Source organism: Perissodus microlepis, chromosome 1 (assembly GCF_051167445.1).
Source record: "Perissodus microlepis isolate ML-2025 ecotype Zambia chromosome 1, ASM5116744v1, whole genome shotgun sequence".
Classification (NCBI taxonomy): domain Eukaryota; kingdom Metazoa; phylum Chordata; class Actinopteri; order Cichliformes; family Cichlidae; genus Perissodus; species Perissodus microlepis.
In genome coordinates, this window is record NC_140461.1 from 33,149,653 (window position 1) to 33,169,798 (window position 20,146).

Sequence of the window (20,146 nt, forward strand, 5' to 3'; positions counted from 1 at the left end):
ATGTGCGTCTTTAGCCTTGGCATAAAACCTGCTTCCGCTGCGTTCTGTGTGGTAAAAGCCTCGAGTCGACCACAGTGACAGATAAGGATGGAGAGCTGTACTGCAAAGGTACACATACACACACAAACACACACACATTGTAAAGATGGTTCTTGTTTATCTTCATTGCACTTTAAAACCGGAACATTTAATATTTAACCAGAACTACAGGAAAAAACCAAAGCAGCACACAGTACACACAGGTCATATTTGAAAACTACCTCTAAATGTTGATTATTGACTCAGTCAATTCTCGTTTTTCTCTGCAGTTTGTTATGCCAAAAACTTTGGCCCCAAAGGATTTGGACTGGGCAACGCTGCAATGCTGGAGGAACGACAGTAAAAACATGCTTTTAATAAGCCTCCCACTCATCGTGCGGCAGCTGTCTCAGGCGAAACCTTTGCACTGCTGTAAATTCAAAGTTATTTTTAAAATTGGCTAAATTGTTCTTGTGATGGTTCAGTGCAGAATAAAAGCATTTTATTACCGTAAAATTGGTTTTAATGCAGTTTATTAAAAACATCTTGAAAGACTAAGAGCAGAGCATAACAACAAGAGCTCAACAGCTTTCTGTTGTCTTTGTTACATATTATAGTTTTGATGATAACAAACGTGCCTGAATGTATTTTGTCCCCTGTTATTGTTGTGGTGCAAAGACTTTTCTTGCTAAACTGAATTACTACATGTTATTTGCAATCATAATTCTGTGCGCCCCCTTAATAGGAATATCAAATCAGCAAGCGATAAACAAATACAATGAATTAATATTTCCAGAAAAATTATGTGTTGGCAGCCAAGCAGAGCGACACTGGATGACTCGTTGAACCAACATCACAGTGGCTATCTCGTATTATTGAATTAACGGAGCTGACGACACACAGAAAAAACATTCATCAGATAAAAGTGTCTCCAAATCATGGCTTACATTAAATTTTAACCTGTAACCTTGTTTTTTTTGCCAGTCCTGTTTGGTTCTGTAGCCATCAGAATTATTGTCGGAAGGCCAAGAATGATGCCCAATGGATTTACTTTACCAAGTGGATCATCATGGCCTTGCAATATTGGTCCATTTGATTGACCTTTGTCAACCATAACAATGCATAACATGCAAATCATAGTATTTCTGCAGAAGCCTAACATTTCTGCTAAAACATAGTATTTTTGCCAAATCATAGTATTTCTGCAGAAGCCTAACATTTCTGCTAAAACATAGTATTTTTGCCAAATCATAGAATTTGTGCCAGTGATAAGGCATAGTTAGACCGTCAGAATTATTGTCAGAAGGCCAAGAATGATGCCCAATGGATTTGTTTTACCAAGTGGATCATCATGGCCTTGCCATATTATCATTTATTTTATTTTCGGTTGTTAGAGATGGGACAGACATGACTGAGGGATAGGAAAGGGAGAAAGAAAGAAAGAAAGAAAGAAAGAAAGAAAGAAAGAAAGAAAGAAAGAAAGAAAGAAAGAGAGGGAGGGAAGGAAAAGCAGACGGGAAGAGAGACAGTGAGAAAGGGCACTTCAAAAAAATAATCTGGATCACCTGTTGAGAGAAGAAAAATCAGAAGAGAAAACAAACAAAAGAGAGAGCAACATAATAAACACAACACCATTGCAATAATCTAGCTAAGAGTAAATGACAGTAGATACTAAACACTGAATGTTATTGTGCAGCACGCAACATCAAGAGCACGCAATGTGCTTTGAGGTAGCAGCCAAGAAAGGTGTAGTTTGTGTCTGTGAACACCCATGCGTACACCTGTGTGCACACACCCAAAGAGGACCATCGGAAGGGCAACCATGCCACCCTCCTGGGAAGAGCTGAGGAAAGCCCCAGACAAGGGGTCACCTGGCAGCGAGTGTGGTGAGGGGAGATAGGCCTCCATACCTTGGAGGGTCTGAGATGTACCCAGAGAGGTGGAGTCTCAGACCCAACCTGACATATAGACACAGATGAACAGGCACACACAGACAAATAAATACTTGGCACTCACCCAACGTGGAGACAGACACAAATAGACGCTGTACACACAATCACACTCCCCAAACATACTCTATACTAAGTATTTGTAACTAAGTAACCAAGTATTTGTACTTTGGTACTTCCTGCCTTTGCTCTTTGCTAAGGTTTTAGAATCACTGTGGAAAGTTTTGAATTAGTACCTGGTTTTAAGGAATGAATACAATGAATATAAGTCGATCAAAAGTGCTCAAATACAACCACTCAGACTTAATAAACCAAAGGAAATCAGTTCAGTCAATTAAAATGTCAATTAAATTTTATTTGCAAAATACCTGTTGACAAGACGCTGCTTCAAGGCACTTTATATTGTAAGGTAAAGACCCTACAATATTACAGAGAAACCCAACAATCCGAGGACCCCCTATGAGCAAGCACTTGGCGACAGTGGGGAGGAAAAACTGCCTGTTAACAGGCAGAGACCTCCGGCAGAACCAGGCTCAGGAAGGGGCAGCCATCTGCCGCGACTGGTTGGGGGTGAGCTAGTGACACAGATGGAATGTGTTCATGTCACTTCCTCACAGCAGACAGATGTTATTGTCTGTGAAGGTTCTCAGTCATCCAGGTCATGGTAGTTAAAGGAGCTTGTAAAGAAAAGTGTCTGGACTTCTTTAAGTTGCTTGAAGACGTTTCACCTCTCATCCGAGAAGCTTCTTCAGTTCTGAACAGAGAACTGAAGAAGCTTCTTCAGTAGCGACAGTGGGGAGCTTCTTCAGTTCTGAACAGAGAACTGAAGAAGCTTCTCGGATGAGAGGTGAAACGTCTTCAAGCAACTTAAAGAAGTCCAGACGCTTTTCTTTACAAGCTCCTTTGACTACAGATGTTATTATTTGCTGTTATCTAATATTTTTGGTGTTATAGTAAATACAGGCCTCTCTGTGTTAGAGATGTAACTGCCTCCGTGTATTTTAATTCATGTTTTTAACCATATCCCTTAGTGTTGATGTTCATTTGAGAAAAAAGTCCATTTATCTTTGTTGACCAGCCTAAAAACGGATTATTTCTTTCAATGTATGAAAGGGAATGATTGTTTCTAATTGTGCTTTCTGGTGTGGGAACAGGTCGGCAGGTTCTTTGGTGGTGTGGCGACTGGGCTGACGGGGTCTGTTACTTAATTATGGGGGTGTGTTGGTTAATTCTGGCCATCTGTTGCGTAATCTTAGCAGAGTTGTTGGTTAATTTGGGGGGCCTGCTGTTTAAATTCTGCCATGCAACCGTTTTGCCTACGAGAGGAGGGAGGTGAAAAAACTTTTTTTCTGTCTTTTGGGGAATGCTGCACATGAATCTGGTTGAGCGCCCAACCTCTGACTGCTCATATGATTTTGCCATACAGTTTGACTTGGCCTTGGTGGAAATAGGCGGTAGCGGGGTGTGCTTTGCGCTCGCCTCAAGTGTCAAGTGTTTATTTTCTTCAACAAGGCTGGTGTTCTTAGCCTCATGTACAGAAAGGATTCGCTGTGTTGTTTCTAACTGCTTTTTGAGTTCGCGATTTTTCCACTCACATCCGTGGAGTTTCTGCATGGCATCTTTGTTTTGAAGTGCAGCCTCCTGATTCAGCAGCGACCGCAGTTCTTTAATTTCTTTGTCTTTTTCTGTGACCAGTTGTTTATATTTGCATAGCAAGCGGTCCCGGCGGCGTTGTTCAAATATTATCTTATGACTGGACATGTGCATTTTTCTTTTAGCGTCAAGTCTGTTTGTTCGCCACTGCGAGAAGATTTTATTCTGCGTCTGTGCAGCGTATTTGTGCAGCTCAATGGCAACCTTTAAGGAATTCTCCTCACACAGGTCCTTTACCTGCTTCGTCAGACGGTCAATTTCCTCTTCTTGTCCTTCAATCGTTTGTCTTTGAATTGAAATGAATTGAATTTCAGCTTCCAGGTGTTTTATTTTTTGCTGCTGCTGAAACACCATTTGTTTATAGTGTGTGAGCTCTTTGTCCACTTTTTCTTTGTCTGCCAAAATCTGGACCAGCCTTTTCTTCATGGAGATGCGCTCCTCGTCGACACAGGCAAGTTGTTTGGCCTGTGCCGTCTGCGCTTCTGCCTGCTTTTGTTTGACGAGCTCCAGTTGATTTTTCACAGCAAAATACCTGGTCTGAGACTTGGATAGCTCTGCTTGAATCATTTCTCGTTCGCTATCCTTCTCTTCTGTGTCTTTTGTCAGCGATTTTATGGTGTCCCTGACTTGGCTGATCACGGTCTTAGCCTCAGACACCTCCTTATTAAGTGTTTCATGCTGACGCAAAAAGTCATCATTCGTCATGCGTATTTTAAGTCTGTGTTCTGTTTCTGTGAGAGCATTTCTCAGACGGACAATCTCATTATCTTGGGACGTCATTTTCTTAAAGGATTTCTGCCTCTCGCTTTCAAGTTTGGCTATTTGTTCATTTTTCAGCTGCAGGACTTTCTCCAGATGTTGCATACTAGAACACTGCTTTGAGGCATTCTTTGTCTGACTTTCTATTTCCACTATTTTCTGTTTTAACTCTTTTGCTAACTTGTTATTATCAAAGTCCTTTGCCAAAAGCAGATCTGACAGTTCATTATTTTTCGTTATCAATGCGTGTTTCTCCATAGTTACCCTGTCATTTTTCTCTTCAAAATCCTCTGCTTTTTTTTGCCATTTTTTAAGTTCAGCCTTTAATTTCTCTGCTCGCTCGTTTAGTGTTTCAAGTCTGTCTCTACACTGAAACAACGTACTAGCCTCTTCAAGATATTCCGATGTCCTTTTTTCAAAGTTTAGCCTCTCTTCTTTGAGCTGGTCCTGGACTCTAAGCTCTTTTTTTATCTGTTCTTTTTTTTCCTTCAGTTCTTTTACTTTTAGCTCTTTTTCAGTGGTCACCTGATTTAACTTTTGCTTCAGGACCTCATTTTCTTTGCTCAGTGTGTTGATTTTGACTTGAAGGGGAGACAGAAATTCCACGTCTTTTTCTTTCTCCTCCCGTCTCTTTTTTTCAGTGGCATGTTTCCTTTCCAGATCTTTGCATTTCTTTTGAAGATCCAGGATTTTTTTCTCATATTTGCCCGATTCAGTCAACTTTTCTGATCCTGCAGCCTTTATCTCACATTCAACCATATGTTTTCTTAGTCGGTCTATTTCAGAAAGATGGGCGCAGGCTTCCCGATTAAGTCTCACAATTTCCTCCTCTCGCTTGCTACACACCTTAACATATTCAGATATTTTTTTCTGTTGGTCCTTGTTTTCAGCCATGAGGCGTTTTTCTTTTTTTTGTAATTTTTCAAGTTGTTTTTGCTGTAATTCTAGTGTGGCAGGCATTTTTAAATGAATGTATTTAATTTGTATTTATATTGTCCGTGCAAAGTTATCAAGTACAACGAGTAATCTACTCAACTAGGTAATGTGGGTTCCAAATGGAAACTCAAACTAAAAAAGTGTAGTGCTTACAGTTTCTGTGGACATGGGGTGTATTTAACACGTCTGGTGAAACCTGGCTCCGCCCCCTGCAGCTGTCTTCAAAGAGAATTCAGTGATTCAAATAAAAATAAACAATAGAAGAATAGTTTTGAGGAAGCCATGGCTGTGACGTCATGGCTTCCTCAAAACTATTCTTCTATTGTTTATTTTTATTTGAATTTATTAATTTTCAGTTAATTTTGAAGTCAGGTTGTTATTGAGTTTAATCCCTTTTTCTTAAAATCCAATCCCTTTGAAGTATTTATGAATAAAGTGATAGTTCATTTTGAAATATTTAATTATAAATATCTTTTTATTGTACATTAAATTATCAAGCAATAAATATATATAAATTCATTGCTTATATATATATATATATATATATATATATATATACACACACACACACACACACACACACACACATATATATATATATATATATATATATATATATAATGTGGTTGTATACATATACATATATGTATATACATATACATATATATATACATACATATATATATATATATATATACATATACATAAAATATCATCACTGACGAAAGGCGGCAAATTAGACAGAATGATCTTCTTCGCCGGATTCATTAGAGGAAAGACCGTGGTATACGTACTTCTCAAAACAACTCCCTTCTCAACTACGCTATTCACTTTGTCAACAGAATCCAGAAACATAACAACCGCATTATTCATCCTAGAAGCTGCCTTTATACTTTCATACCCAACAACTTCCCCTACAGCCAAAAAACACATGCGCACCTGACAGAGAAAGAAAGAAAGAAAGAGAGGGAGGGAAGGAAAACAGACGGGAAGAGACAGTGAGAGAGCAACATAATAAACACAACACCATCGCAATAATCTAGCTAAGAGTAAATAACAGTAGATACTAACACTGAATGTTATTGTGCAGCACGCAACATCAAGAGCACGCAATGTGCTTTGAGGTAGCAGCCAAGAAAGGTGTAGTTTGTGTCTGTGAACACCTGTGCGTATACCTGTGTGCACATATGTGTGGATGAGTACTCTTGTACTCAAAAGGTTTCTCCTTGTAACTGTGTTTCTGCTGCTAGAGGGTGTGGGTAGCTACAGCCTCGTCCCAGAGGTCATGAAACAGGCATGGAGGAGATCCAGGCCCCAGAGTGTGAGAGCCCAAGGAGGACCATCGGAGGGGCAACCGTGCCACCCTCCTGGGAAGAGCTGAGGAGAGCCCGAGACAAGGGGTCACCAAGCAGGGAGTGTGGTGAGGGGAGATAGGCCTCCATACCTTGGAGGGCCTGAGGTGTTCCCAGAGGGGTGGAGCCTAAGACCCAACCTGACATTTAGACACAGACAAACAGGTACACACACAGACACAAACGTGCATTCCCACCCTCATGCACACATATAAAAATGCACACATAGACAAATACCTGTAACTTGCAGTAAACGTGAGAAGGCTCTCGGACATAATTATTTAAGCATTCTTTCGGGGTGGCTGTAGCTCAGGTGGCAGAGCAGGGTCAGGGGTCCGATCCCAGGCTGCTCCAATCTGCATGCCAAATATCCTTGGGCAAGATACTAACCCCATGTTGCTCTCCGATGCATCCATCGGAGTGTGAATGTGTATGAATGTGAGATACTCAGCACTTAACAGCTAATTGTCCCATGCTCAGCCAATCCACAGTGGATTAAAACAATGTCAAATAAAACACCAAAAACCATGCAATACAAACAGAAGAATAAAATCATGCAATAAAAACTACACTCGCAAATAAACTAAAAAAAATAAAAATGAAACCAATATAAAAGATAAATATAAAGTTCCACTGTGTGACAATATCATGTAAGGAACTTTGTAGCACTTTGTTATTAATAATCACAAATATGTGCGTCTTTAGCCTTGGCATAAAACCTGCTTCCGCTGCGTTCTGTGTGGTAAAAGCCTCGAGTCGACCACAGTGACAGATAAGGATGGAGAGCTGTACTGCAAAGGTACACATACACACACAAACACACACACATTGTAAAGATGGTTCTTGTTTATCTTCATTGCACTTTAAAACCGGAACATTTAATATTTAACCAGAACTACAGGAAAAAACCAAAGCAGCACACAGTACACACAGGTCATATTTGAAAACTACCTCTAAATGTTGATTATTGACTCAGTCAATTCTCGTTTTTCTCTGCAGTTTGTTATGCCAAAAACTTTGGCCCCAAAGGATTTGGACTGGGCAACGCTGCAATGCTGGAGGAACGACAGTAAAAACATGCTTTTAATAAGCCTCCCACTCATCGTGCGGCAGCTGTCTCAGGCGAAACCTTTGCACTGCTGTAAATTCAAAGTTATTTTTAAAATTGGCTAAATTGTTCTTGTGATGGTTCAGTGCAGAATAAAAGCATTTTATTACCGTAAAATTGGTTTTAATGCAGTTTATTAAAAACATCTTGAAAGACTAAGAGCAGAGCATAACAACAAGAGCTCAACAGCTTTCTGTTGTCTTTGTTACATATTATAGTTTTGATGATAACAAACGTGCCTGAATGTATTTTGTCCCCTGTTATTGTTGTGGTGCAAAGACTTTTCTTGCTAAACTGAATTACTACATGTTATTTGCAATCATAATTCTGTGCGCCCCCTTAATAGGAATATCAAATCAGCAAGCGATAAACAAATACAATGAATTAATATTTCCAGAAAAATTATGTGTTGGCAGCCAAGCAGAGCGACACTGGATGACTCGTTGAACCAACATCACAGTGGCTATCTCGTATTATTGAATTAACGGAGCTGACGACACACAGAAAAAACATTCATCAGATAAAAGTGTCTCCAAATCATGGCTTACATTAAATTTTAACAGAGTTACCTGTAACCTTGTTTTTTTGCCAGTCCTGTTTGGTTCTGTAGCCATCAGAATTATTGTCGGAAGGCCAAGAATGATGCCCAATGGATTTACTTTACCAAGTGGATCATCATGGCCTTGCAATATTGGTCCATTTGATTGACCTTTGTCAACCATAACAATGCATAACATGCAAATCATAGTATTTCTGCAGAAGCCTAACATTTCTGCTAAAACATAGTATTTTTGCCAAATCATAGTATTTCTACCAAATCATAGAATTTGTGCCAGTGATAAGGCATAGTTAGACCGTCAGAATTATTGTCAGAAGGCCAAGGATGATGCCCAATGGATTTGTTTTACCAAGTGGATCATCGTGGCCTTGCCATATTATCATTTATTTTATTTTCGGTTGTTAGAGATGGGACAGACATGACTGAGGGATAGGAAAGGGAGAAAGAAAGAAAGAAAGAAAGAGAGGGAGGGAAGGAAAAGCAGACGGGAAGAGAGACAGTGAGAAAGGGCACTTCAAAAAAATAATCTGGATCACCTGTTGAGAGAAGAAAAATCAGAAGAGAAAACAAACAAAAGAGAGAGCAACATAATAAACACAACACCATTGCAATAATCTAGCTAAGAGTAAATGACAGTAGATACTAAACACTGAATGTTATTGTGCAGCACGCAACATCAAGAGCACGCAATGTGCTTTGAGGTAGCAGCCAAGAAAGGTGTAGTTTGTGTCTGTGAACACCCATGCGTACACCTGTGTGCACACACCCAAAGAGGACCATCGGAAGGGCAACCATGCCACCCTCCTGGGAAGAGCTGAGGAAAGCCCCAGACAAGGGGTCACCTGGCAGCGAGTGTGGTGAGGGGAGATAGGCCTCCATACCTTGGAGGGTCTGAGATGTACCCAGAGAGGTGGAGTCTCAGACCCAACCTGACATATAGACACAGATGAACAGGCACACACAGACAAATAAATACTTGGCACTCACCCAACGTGGAGACAGACACAAATAGACGCTGTACACACAATCACACTCCCCAAACATACTCTATACTAAGTATTTGTAACTAAGTAACCAAGTATTTGTACTTTGGTACTTCCTGCCTTTGCTCTTTGCTAAGGTTTTAGAATCACTGTGGAAAGTTTTGAATTAGTACCTGGTTTTAAGGAATGAATACAATGAATATAAGTCGATCAAAAGTGCTCAAATACAACCACTCAGACTTAATAAACCAAAGGAAATCAGTTCAGTCAATTAAAATGTCAATTAAATTTTATTTGCAAAATACCTGTTGACAAGACGCTGCTTCAAGGCACTTTATATTGTAAGGTAAAGACCCTACAATATTACAGAGAAACCCAACAATCCGAGGACCCCCTATGAGCAAGCACTTGGCGACAGTGGGGAGGAAAAACTGCCTGTTAACAGGCAGAGACCTCCGGCAGAACCAGGCTCAGGAAGGGGCAGCCATCTGCCGCGACTGGTTGGGGGTGAGCTAGTGACACAGATGGAATGTGTTCATGTCACTTCCTCACAGCAGACAGATGTTATTGTCTGTGAAGGTTCTCAGTCATCCAGGTCATGGTAGTTAAAGGAGCTTGTAAAGAAAAGTGTCTGGACTTCTTTAAGTTGCTTGAAGACGTTTCACCTCTCATCCGAGAAGCTTCTTCAGTTCTGAACAGAGAACTGAAGAAGCTTCTTCAGTAGCGACAGTGGGGAGCTTCTTCAGTTCTGAACAGAGAACTGAAGAAGCTTCTCGGATGAGAGGTGAAACGTCTTCAAGCAACTTAAAGAAGTCCAGACGCTTTTCTTTACAAGCTCCTTTGACTACAGATGTTATTATTTGCTGTTATCTAATATTTTTGGTGTTATAGTAAATACAGGCCTCTCTGTGTTAGAGATGTAACTGCCTCTGTGTATTTTAATTCATGTTTTTAACCATATCCCTTAGTGTTGATGTTCATTTGAGAAAAAAGTCCATTTATCTTTGTTGACCAGCCTAAAAACGGATTATTTCTTTCAATGTATGAAAGGGAATGATTGTTTCTAATTGTGCTTTCTGGTGTGGGAACAGGTCGGCAGGTTCTTTGGTGGTGTGGCGACTGGGCTGACGGGGTCTGTTACTTAATTATGGGGGTGTGTTGGTTAATTCTGGCCATCTGTTGCGTAATCTTAGCAGAGTTGTTGGTTAATTTGGGGGGCCTGCTGTTTAAATTCTGCCATGCAACCGTTTTGCCTACGAGAGGAGGGAGGTGAAAAAACTTTTTTTCTGTCTTTTGGGGAATGCTGCACATGAATCTGGTTGAGCGCCCAACCTCTGACTGCTCATATGATTTTGCCATACAGTTTGACTTGGCCTTGGTGGAAATAGGCGGTAGCGGGGTGTGCTTTGCGCTCGCCTCAAGTGTCAAGTGTTTATTTTCTTCAACAAGGCTGGTGTTCTTAGCCTCATGTACAGAAAGGATTCGCTGTGTTGTTTCTAACTGCTTTTTGAGTTCGCGATTTTTCCACTCACATCCGTGGAGTTTCTGCATGGCATCTTTGTTTTGAAGTGCAGCCTCCTGATTCAGCAGCGACCGCAGTTCTTTAATTTCTTTGTCTTTTTCTGTGACCAGTTGTTTATATTTGCATAGCAAGCGGTCCCGGCGGCGTTGTTCAAATATTATCTTATGACTGGACATGTGCATTTTTCTTTTAGCGTCAAGTCTGTTTGTTCGCCACTGCGAGAAGATTTTATTCTGCGTCTGTGCAGCGTATTTGTGCAGCTCAATGGCAACCTTTAAGGAATTCTCCTCACGCAGGTCCTTTACCTGCTTCGTCAGACTGTCAATTTCCTCTTCTTGTCCTTCAATCGTTTGTCTTTGAATTGAAATGAATTGAATTTCAGCTTCCAGGTGTTTTATTTTTTGCTGCTGCTGAAACACCATTTGTTTATAGTGTGTGAGCTCTTTGTCCACTTTTTCTTTGTCTGCCAAAATCTGGACCAGCCTTTTCTTCATGGAGATGCGCTCCTCGTCGACACAGGCAAGTTGTTTGGCCTGTGCCGTCTGCGCTTCTGCCTGCTTTTGTTTGACGAGCTCCAGTTGATTTTTCACAGCAAAATACCTGGTCTGAGACTTGGATAGCTCTGCTTGAATCATTTCTCGTTCGCTATCCTTCTCTTCTGTGTCTTTTGTCAGCGATTTTATGGTGTCCCTGACTTGGCTGATCACGGTCTTAGCCTCAGACACCTCCTTATTAAGTGTTTCATGCTGACGCAAAAAGTCATCATTCGTCATGCGTATTTTAAGTCTGTGTTCTGTTTCTGTGAGAGCATTTCTCAGACGGACAATCTCATTATCTTGGGACGTCATTTTCTTAAAGGATTTCTGCCTCTCGCTTTCAAGTTTGGCTATTTGTTCATTTTTCAGCTGCAGGACTTTCTCCAGATGTTGCATACTAGAACACTGCTTTGAGGCATTCTTTGTCTGACTTTCTATTTCCACTATTTTCTGTTTTAACTCTTTTGCTAACTTGTTATTATCAAAGTCCTTTGCCAAAAGCAGATCTGACAGTTCATTATTTTTCGTTATCAATGCGTGTTTCTCCATAGTTACCCTGTCATTTTTCTCTTCAAAATCCTCTGCTTTTTTTTGCCATTTTTTAAGTTCAGCCTTTAATTTCTCTGCTCGCTCGTTTAGTGTTTTAAGTCTGTCTCTACACTGAAACAACGTACTAGCCTCTTCAAGATATTCCGATGTCCTTTTTTCAAAGTTTAGCCTCTCTTCTTTGAGCTGGTCCTGGACTCTAAGCTCTTTTTTTATCTGTTCTTTTTTTTCCTTCAGTTCTTTTACTTTTAGCTCTTTTTCAGTGGTCACCTGATTTAACTTTTGCTTCAGGACCTCATTTTCTTTGCTCAGTGTGTTGATTTTGACTTGAAGGGGAGACAGAAATTCCACGTCTTTTTCTTTCTCCTCCCGTCTCTTTTTTTCAGTGGCATGTTTCCTTTCCAGATCTTTGCATTTCTTTTGAAGATCCAGGATTTTTTTCTCATATTTGCCCGATTCAGTCAACTTTTCTGATCCTGCAGCCTTTATCTCACATTCAACCATATGTTTTCTTAGTCGGTCTATTTCAGAAAGATGGGCGCAGGCTTCCCGATTAAGTCTCACAATTTCCTCCTCTTGTTTGCTACACACCTTAACATATTCAGATATTTTTTTCTGTTGGTCCTTGTTTTCAGCCATGAGGCGTTTTTCTTTTTTTTGTAATTTTTCAAGTTGTTTTTGCTGTAATTCTAGTGTGGCAGGCATTTTTAAATGAATGTATTTAACTTGTATTTATATTGTCCGTGCAAAGTTATCAAGTACAACGAGTAATCTACTCAACTAGGTAATGTGGGTTCCAAATGGAAACTCAAACTAAAAAAGTGTAGTGCTTACAGTTTCTGTGGACATGGGGTGTATTTAACACGTCTGGTGAAACCTGGCTCCGCCCCCTGCAGCTGTCTTCAAAGAGAATTCAGTGATTCAAATAAAAATAAACAATAGAAGAATAGTTTTGAGGAAGCCATGGCTGTGACGTCATGGCTTCCTCAAAACTATTCTTCTATTGTTTATTTTTATTTGAATTTATTAATTTTCAGTTAATTTTGAAGTCAGGTTGTTATTGAGTTTAATCCCTTTTTCTTAAAATCCAATCCCTTTGAAGTATTTATGAATAAAGTGATAGTTCATTTTGAAATATTTAATTATAAATATCTTTTTATTGTACATTAAATTATCAAGCAATAAATATATATAAATTCATTGCTTATATATATATATATATATATATATATACACACACACACACACACACACACACATATATATATATATATATATATATATATATATATATAATGTGGTTGTATACATATACATATATGTATATACATATACATATATATATACATACATATATATATATATATATATATACATACATATATATATATATATATACATATACATAAAATATCATCACTGACGAAAGGCGGCAAATTAGACAGAATGATCTTCTTCGCCGGATTCATTAGAGGAAAGACCGTGGTATACGTACTTCTCAAAACAACTCCCTTCTCAACTACGCTATTCACTTTGTCAACAGAATCCAGAAACATAACAACCGCATTATTCATCCTAGAAGCTGCCTTTATACTTTCATACCCAACAACTTCCCCTACAGCCAAAAAACACATGCGCACCTGACAGAGAAAGAAAGAAAGAAAGATAGGAAGAAAGAAAGAGAGGGAGGGAAGGAAAACAGACGGGAAGAGACAGTGAGAGAGCAACATAATAAACACAACACCATCGCAATAATCTAGCTAAGAGTAAATAACAGTAGATACTAACACTGAATGTTATTGTGCAGCACGCAACATCAAGAGCACGCAATGTGCTTTGAGGTAGCAGCCAAGAAAGGTGTAGTTTGTGTCTGTGAACACCTGTGCGTATACCTGTGTGCACATATGTGTGGATGAGTACTCTTGTACTCAAAAGGTTTCTCCTTGTAACTGTGTTTCTGCTGCTAGAGGGTGTGGGTAGCTACAGCCTCGTCCCAGAGGTCATGAAACAGGCATGGAGGAGATCCAGGCCCCAGAGTGTGAGAGCCCAAGGAGGACCATCGGAGGGGCAACCGTGCCACCCTCCTGGGAAGAGCTGAGGAGAGCCCGAGACAAGGGGTCACCAAGCAGGGAGTGTGGTGAGGGGAGATAGGCCTCCATACCTTGGAGGGCCTGAGGTGTTCCCAGAGGGGTGGAGCCTAAGACCCAACCTGACATTTAGACACAGACAAACAGGTACACACACAGACACAAACGTGCATTCCCACCCTCATGCACACATATAAAAATGCACACATAGACAAATACCTGTAACTTGCAGTAAACGTGAGAAGGCTCTCGGACATAATTATTTAAGCATTCTTTCGGGGTGGCTGTAGCTCAGGTGGCAGAGCAGGGTCAGGGGTCCGATCCCAGGCTGCTCCAATCTGCATGCCAAATATCCTTGGGCAAAATACTAACCCCATGTTGCTCTCCGATGCATCCATCGGAGTGTGAATGTGTATGAATGTTAGATACTCAGCACTTAACAGCTAATTGTCCCATGCTCAGCCAATCCACAGTGGATTAAAACAATGTCAAATAAAACACCAAAAACCATGCAATACAAACAGAAGAATAAAATCATGCAATAAAAACTACACTCGCAAATAAACTAAAAAAAATCAAAATGAAACCAATATAAAAGATAAATATAAAGTTCCACTGTGTGACAATATCATGTAAGGAACTTTGTAGCACTTTGTTATTAATAATCACAAATATGTGCGTCTTTAGCCTTGGCATAAAACCTGCTTCCGCTGCGTTCTGTGTGGTAAAAGCCTCGAGTCGACCACAGTGACAGATAAGGATGGAGAGCTGTACTGCAAAGGTACACATACACACACAAACACACACACATTGTAAAGATGGTTCTTGTTTATCTTCATTGCACTTTAAAACCAGAACATTTAATATTTAACCAGAACTACAGGAAAAAACCAAAGCAGCACACAGTACACACAGGTCATATTTGAAAACTACCTCTAAATGTTGATTATTGACTCAGTCAATTCTCGTTTTTCTCTGCAGTTTGTTATGCCAAAAACTTTGGCCCCAAAGGATTTGGACTGGGCAACGCTGCAATGCTGGAGGAACGACAGTAAAAACATGCTTTTAATAAGCCTCCCACTCATCGTGCGGCAGCTGTCTCAGGCGAGACCTTTGCACTGCTGTAAATTCAAAGTTATTTTTAAAATTGGCTAAATTGTTCTTGTGATGGTTCAGTGCAGAATAAAAGCATTTTATTACCGTAAAATTGGTTTTAATGCAGTTTATTAAAAACATCTTGAAAGACTAAGAGCAGAGCATAACAACAAGAGCTCAACAGCTTTCTGTTGTCTTTGTTACATATTATAGTTTTGATGATAACAAACGTGCCTGAATGTATTTTGTCCCCTGTTATTGTTGTGGTGCAAAGACTTTTCTTGCTAAACTGAATTACTACATGTTATTTGCAATCATAATTCTGTGCGCCCCCTTAATAGGAATATCAAATCAGCAAGCGATAAACAAATACAATGAATTAATATTTCCAGAAAAATTATGTGTTGGCAGCCAAGCAGAGCGACACTGGATGACTCGTTGAACCAACATCACAGTGGCTATCTCGTATTATTGAATTAACGGAGCTGACGACACACAGAAAAAACATTCATCAGATAAAAGTGTCTCCAAATCATGGCTTACATTAAATTTTAACAGAGTTACCTGTAACCTTGTTTTTTTGCCAGTCCTGTTTGGTTCTGTAGCCATCAGAATTATTGTCGGAAGGCCAAGAATGATGCCCAATGGATTTACTTTACCAAGTGGATCATCATGGCCTTGCAATATTGGTCCATTTGATTGACCTTTGTCAACCATAACAATGCATAACATGCAAATCATAGTATTTCTGCAGAAGCCTAACATTTCTGCTAAAACATAGTATTTTTGCCAAATCATAGTATTTCTACCAAATCATAGAATTTGTGCCAGTGATAAGGCATAGTTAGACCGTCAGAATTATTGTCAGAAGGCCAAGAATGATGCCCAATGGATTTATTTTACCAAGTGGATCATCATGGCCTTGCCATATTATCATTTATTTTATTTTCGGTTGTTAGAGATGGGACAGACATGACTGAGGGATAGGAAAGGGAGAAAGAAAGAAAGAAAGAAAGAAAGAGAGGGAGGGAAGGAAAAGCAGACAGGAAGAGAGACAGTGAGAAAGGGCACTTCAAAAAAATAATCTGGATCACCTGTTGAGAGAAGAAAAATCAGAAGAGAAAACAAACAAAAGAGAGAGCAACATAATAAACACAACACCATTGCAATAATCTAGCTAAGAGTAAATGACAGTAGATACTAAACACTGAATGTTATTGTGCAGCACGCAACATCAAGAGCACGCAATGTGCTTTGAGGTAGCAGCCAAGAAAGGTGTAGTTTGTGTCTGTGAACACCCATGCGTACACCTGTGTGCACACACCCAAAGAGGACCATCGGAAGGGCAACCATGCCACCCTCCTGGGAAGAGCTGAGGAAAGCCCCAGACAAGGGGTCACCTGGCAGCGAGTGTGGTGAGGGGAGATAGGCCTCCATACCTTGGAGGGTCTGAGATGTACCCAGAGAGGTGGAGTCTCAGACCCAACCTGACATATAGACACAGATGAACAGGCACACACAGACAAATAAATACTTGGCACTCACCCAACGTGGAGACAGACACAAATAGACGCTGTACACACAATCACACTCCCCAAACATACTCTATACTAAGTATTTGTAACTAAGTAACCAAGTATTTGTACTTTGGTACTTCCTGCCTTTGCTCTTTGCTAAGGTTTTAGAATCACTGTGGAAAGTTTTGAATTAGTACCTGGTTTTAAGGAATGAATACAATGAATATAAGTCGATCAAAAGTGCTCAAATACAACCACTCAGACTTAATAAACCAAAGGAAATCAGTTCAGTCAATTAAAATGTCAATTAAATTTTATTTGCAAAATACCTGTTGACAAGACGCTGCTTCAAGGCACTTTATATTGTAAGGTAAAGACCCTACAATATTACAGAGAAACCCAACAATCCGAGGACCCTATGAGCAAGCACTTGGCGACAGTGGGGAGGAAAAACTGCCTGTTAACAGGCAGAGACCTCCGGCAGAACCAGGCTCAGGAAGGGGCAGCCATCTGCCGCGACTGGTTGGGGGTGAGCTAGTGACACAGATGGAATGTGTTCATGTCACTTCCTCACAGCAGACAGATGTTATTGTCTGTGAAGGTTCTCAGTCATCCAGGTCATGGTAGTCAAAGGAGCTTGTAAAGAAAAGTGTCTGGACTTCTTTAAGTTGCTTGAAGACGTTTCACCTCTCATCCGAGAAGCTTCTTCAGTTCTGAACAGAGAACTGAAGAAGCTTCTTCAGTAGCGACAGTGGGGAGCTTCTTCAGTTCTGAACAGAGAACTGAAGAAGCTTCTCGGATGAGAGGTGAAACGTCTTCAAGCAACTTAAAGAAGTCCAGACGCTTTTCTTTACAAGCTCCTTTGACTACAGATGTTATTATTTGCTGTTATCTAATATTTTTGGTGTTATAGTAAATACAGGCCTCTCTGTGTTAGAGATGTAACTGCCTCCGTGTATTTTAATTCATGTTTTTAACCATATCCCTTAGTGTTGATGTTCATTTGAGAAAAAAGTCCATTTATCTTTGTTGACCAGCCTAAAAACGGATTATTTCTTTCAATGTATGAAAGGGAATGATTGTTTCTAATTGTGCTTTCTGGTGTGGGAACAGGTCGGCAGGTTCTTTGGTGGTGTGGCGACTGGGCTGACGGGGTCTGTTACTTAATTATGGGGGTGTGTTGGTTAATTCTGGCCATCTGTTGCGTAATCTTAGCAGAGTTGTTGGTTAATTTGGGGGGCCTGCTGTTTAAATTCTGCCATGCAACCGTTTTGCCTATGAGAGGAGGGAGGTGAAAAAACTTTTTTTCTGTCTTTTGGGGAATGCTGCACATGAATCTGGTTGAGCGCCCAACCTCTGACTGCTCATATGATTTTGCCATACAGTTTGACTTGGCCTTGGTGGAAATAGGCGGTAGCGGGGTGTGCTTTGCGCTCGCCTCAAGTGTCAAGTGTTTATTTTCTTCAACAAGGCTGGTGTTCTTAGCCTCATGTACAGAAAGGATTCGCTGTGTTGTTTCTAACTGCTTTTTGAGTTCGCGATTTTTCCACTCACATCCGTGGAGTTTCTGCATGGCATCTTTGTTTTGAAGTGCAGCCTCCTGATTCAGCAGCGACCGCAGTTCTTTAATTTCTTTGTCTTTTTCTGTGACCAGTTGTTTATATTTGCATAGCAAGCGGTCCCGGCGGCGTTGTTCAAATATTATCTTATGACTGGACATGTGCATTTTTCTTTTAGCGTCAAGTCTGTTTGTTCGCCACTGCGAGAAGATTTTATTCTGCGTCTGTGCAGCGTATTTGTGCAGCTCAATGGCAACCTTTAAGGAATTCTCCTCACGCAGGTCCTTTACCTGCTTCGTCAGACGGTCAATTTCCTCTTCTTGTCCTTCAATCGTTTGTCTTTGAATTGAAATGAATTGAATTTCAGCTTCCAGGTGTTTTATTTTTTGCTGCTGCTGAAACACCATTTGTTTATAGTGTGTGAGCTCTTTGTCCACTTTTTCTTTGTCTGCCAAAATCTGGACCAGCCTTTTCTTCATGGAGATGCGCTCCTCGTCGACACAGGCAAGCTGTTTGGCCTGTGCCGTCTGCGCTTCTGCCTGCTTTTGTTTGACGAGCTCCAGTTGATTTTTCACAGCAAAATACCTGGTCTGAGACTTGGATAGCTCTGCTTGAATCATTTCTCGTTCGCTATCCTTCTCTTCTGTGTCTTTTGTCAGCGATTTTATGGTGTCCCTGACTTGGCTGATCACGGTCTTAGCCTCAGACACCTCCTTATTAAGTGTTTCATGCTGACGCAAAAAGTCATCATTCGTCATGCGTATTTTAAGTCTGTGTTCTGTTTCTGTGAGAGCATTTCTCAGACGGACAATCTCATTATCTTGGGACGTCATTTTCTTAAAGGATTTCTGCCTCTCGCTTTCAAGTTTGGCTATTTGTTCATTTTTCAGCTGCAGGACTTTCTCCAGATGTTGCATACTAGAACACTGCTTTGAGGCATTCTTTGTCTGACTTTCTATTTCCACTATTTTCTGTTTTAACTCTTTTGCTAACTTGTTATTATCAAAGTCCTTTGCCAAAAGCAGATCTGACAGTTCATTATTTTTCGTTATCAATGCGTGTTTCTCCATAGTTACCCTGTCATTTTTCTCTTCAAAATCCTCTGCTTTTTTTTGCCATTTTTTAAGTTCAGCCTTTAATTTCTCTGCTCGCTCGTTTAGTGTTTCAAGTCTGTCTCTACACTGAAACAACGTACTAGCCTCTTCAAGATATTCCGATGTCCTTTTTTCAAAGTTTAGCCTCTCTTCTTTGAGCTGGTCCTGGACTCTAAGCTCTTTTTTTATCTGTTCTTTTTTTTCCTTCAGTTCTTTTACTTTTAGCTCTTTTTCAGTGGTCACCTGATTTAACTTTTGCTTCAGGACCTCATTTTCTTTGCTCAGTGTGTTGATTTTGACTTGAAGGGGAGACAGAAATTCCACGTCTTTTTCTTTCTCCTCCCGTCTCTTTTTTTCAGTGGCATGTTTCCTTTCCAGATCTTTGCATTTCTTTTGAAGATCCAGGATTTTTTTCTCATATTTGCCCGATTCAGTCAACTTTTCTGATCCTGCAGCCTTTATCTCACATTCAACCATATGTTTTCTTAGTCGGTCTATTTCAGAAAGATGGGCGCAGGCTTCCCGATTAAGTCTCACAATTTCCTCCTCTCGCTTGCTACACACCTTAACATATTCAGATATTTTTTTCTGTTGGTCCTTGTTTTCAGCCATGAGGCGTTTTTCTTTTTTTTGTAATTTTTCAAGTTGTTTTTGCTGTAATTCTAGTGTGGCAGGCATTTTTAAATGAATGTATTTAATTTGTATTTATATTGTCCGTGCAAAGTTATCAAGTACAACGAGTAATCTACTCAACTAGGTAATGTGGGTTCCAAATGGAAACTCAAACTAAAAAAGTGTAGTGCTTACAGTTTCTGTGGACATGGGGTGTATTTAACACGTCTGGTGAAACCTGGCTCCGCCCCCTGCAGCTGT

At 40.2% G+C, this 20,146-nt stretch overlaps 1 long non-coding RNA gene across 3 annotated transcripts in view; it reads left to right on the forward strand.

Moving 5' to 3' along the window:
• LOC146394120 (uncharacterized) overlaps positions 1–15,980 on the forward strand; it is a 59,458-nt gene extending 43,478 nt beyond the window's left edge. Inside the window, exons 7-10 of one of the 3 annotated variants that reach the window (XR_014802824.1) lie at positions 6,566–6,832; positions 13,889–14,155; positions 14,696–14,789; positions 14,990–15,980. This is a non-coding gene — a long non-coding RNA (uncharacterized LOC146394120). Of the gene's footprint in view, positions 1–14; positions 109–308; positions 1,003–6,565; positions 6,833–7,372; positions 7,467–7,666; positions 8,561–13,888; positions 14,156–14,695; positions 14,790–14,989 lie in introns of those variants that run through there. The other 2 variants (XR_014802826.1, XR_014802845.1) reach the window with 2 other exon arrangements.
• The last annotated feature ends 4,166 nt before the right edge of the window (positions 15,981–20,146 follow it).